The sequence below is a fragment of the Elephantulus edwardii genome, unplaced genomic scaffold (assembly GCF_000299155.1).
Source record: "Elephantulus edwardii isolate Elephantulus edwardi_28Jun2011 unplaced genomic scaffold, EleEdw1.0 scaffold00271, whole genome shotgun sequence".
In the NCBI taxonomy this organism is placed as follows: domain Eukaryota; kingdom Metazoa; phylum Chordata; class Mammalia; order Macroscelidea; family Macroscelididae; genus Elephantulus; species Elephantulus edwardii.
Window position 1 is genome coordinate 2,114,959 of NW_006400021.1, and position 1,906 is coordinate 2,116,864.

At 36.5% G+C, this 1,906-nt stretch overlaps 1 protein-coding gene across 1 annotated transcript in view; it reads left to right on the forward strand.

The window, feature by feature from the left end:
• The window catches only part of LOC102853841 (general transcription factor IIH subunit 2-like), a 24,383-nt gene that overhangs the window by 18,651 nt on the left and 3,826 nt on the right, over window positions 1-1,906 (forward strand). The gene's annotated exons all lie outside the window — the stretch shown is intronic.

A 1,906-nucleotide genomic window follows, 5' to 3' on the forward strand; every position in this document is an offset into this window, starting at 1 on the left:
CCTTACCCAGCAGAGCATCTGGTGGATTCGAACCATTCGCCTCTGGGATTGTAGTTGCAGCTCCTTGCCACTAGGCCACCAGAGCTCCCCTAGAATAATTCGTTATTAAATGGATGTGGAGCTCCAGAAATCTCTTCATTTTCCTAAATACATCAATGTATAATAAAAAATGATGGTGTACTGGTAAACCAGTTCTTTAATAAAGAGAAGTCCTAAGGTTCTACTTTCGTGTCTATATATTCCATCATGGCCAGTTTCTCACTGTGAACAAATTTAGCTCTAAAAATTTCCAAATATTTATTAGTTGGTTCTCTACAGCTGATACAATTAAGTTTTATTATGACACTAAAAATAAGAGACCAATGTACTTGATCTGTAATCCATGTGGTCTTTCATTCTAGTATTTATTAACACGTTGCTGCACATTTTTAAATTGACGAATGTGCTTATTATAGCCGTCATTTGCGGCAACATGTTAATTAAAACAGACTTTGCTTAATTTAGCTTCACAAATTAGGCAGGATTGTTCACCTTCAGACTATTTTGGCCTTGCAGAGAAATATCATGCTTTCTATTACTAACTACCTCATGAAGGATATCTTTTGCTATTAGCATATAATGCTTTCTTTATCTGTAACTTTGAATGTTTATGTATATGTATATGATAAATTCTTGCAGATTAAATTGCTGAGTCAAAAACCACATGAATTTAGTGAACTTTGCTATTTCAAAGTTGTCCTCTAAATATGTTTCATTTATTCTTTTCCCACGTGGGGACATTATGTATTGTGTACCTTTTTTATATTGACCAGAACTGACAAAAAAAAAGCTACATATAGTAAGAAGTGATTTAGACAGTGCAGGAAAGATCTTGCCTAACCTGGTGATTGACAATAAAGAGAAGCCATCTTTATAAGAATTGAAAAGAGTCAGATCATTTCTGTAGGGCTTAATTCTCTCATAGAGCCTCACTTGTGAAAGGAAGCTAAGCTATTTGCTTAAAATAATCTTAAGGGAAATAAAAGAACTAAATTAAAATAAAAATTGGATATCAGTCTGTCAGTTGACCTTGGGGCATATTCTGGAATTAAAAAATAATTACTAGTATCCCTAGGTCTTCTGAAAGTCTTGTGTGAAATTACCATTTAGTAACTAAAAGTTGTAATTATTGAGAAAGGAGCCATGGCGTAGTAGTTTAAGTGCTTGATGGCTAAGTGGCTATTGGCAGTCCAAACCCACCAGGTGCTTCACAGGAGAAAGATGTCTTCTGTTAAGATTTACAGTTTTGCTGGACTGCTACCTGCAGAAAGCTGAAACAGGATCCACAGCTCACACCATACACAAAAATCAACTCAAGGTGGATCAGAGACCTGGGAATAAAGCCCAAAACCATAAAGTTCATCAGAGACAAACTGGGATCAAGCTTAGACGGCCTAGTCTATGATATAAAGAGAATGCCTAATAAAATTGATGAATGGGACCTTCTAAAGATTAAATCCCTATTGCTTCTCGGCCTTTTGGCTAAGATCAAGTGTAAAGATTAAATCCCTGTGTGCATCAAAAACTTTTTCCAAAAAAACCCCCCTTTTTCCAACAGAGTGAAAAGAAACCTACTGATAGGGAAAAACCATTTGGACATACCAGCTCAAACAAAGATCTCATATCAAAAGTCTACAGAGTCCTACAGGGCCGCCTCAATAAAAAGACTGATAACACAGTTACAAAATGGGCAAAAGACATGGAAAGAATTTTCACAGAGGAAGATACTCAGATGGCCAACACATGAAGAAATGCTACAGATCACTGGAAATAAGAAAGATGCAAATCAAAACCACAAAAAGGCTTTTCGTCTGGAACCGCCATCTTGCAGTGACCCGCCAACATGACGAACACAAAGGGAAAGAGG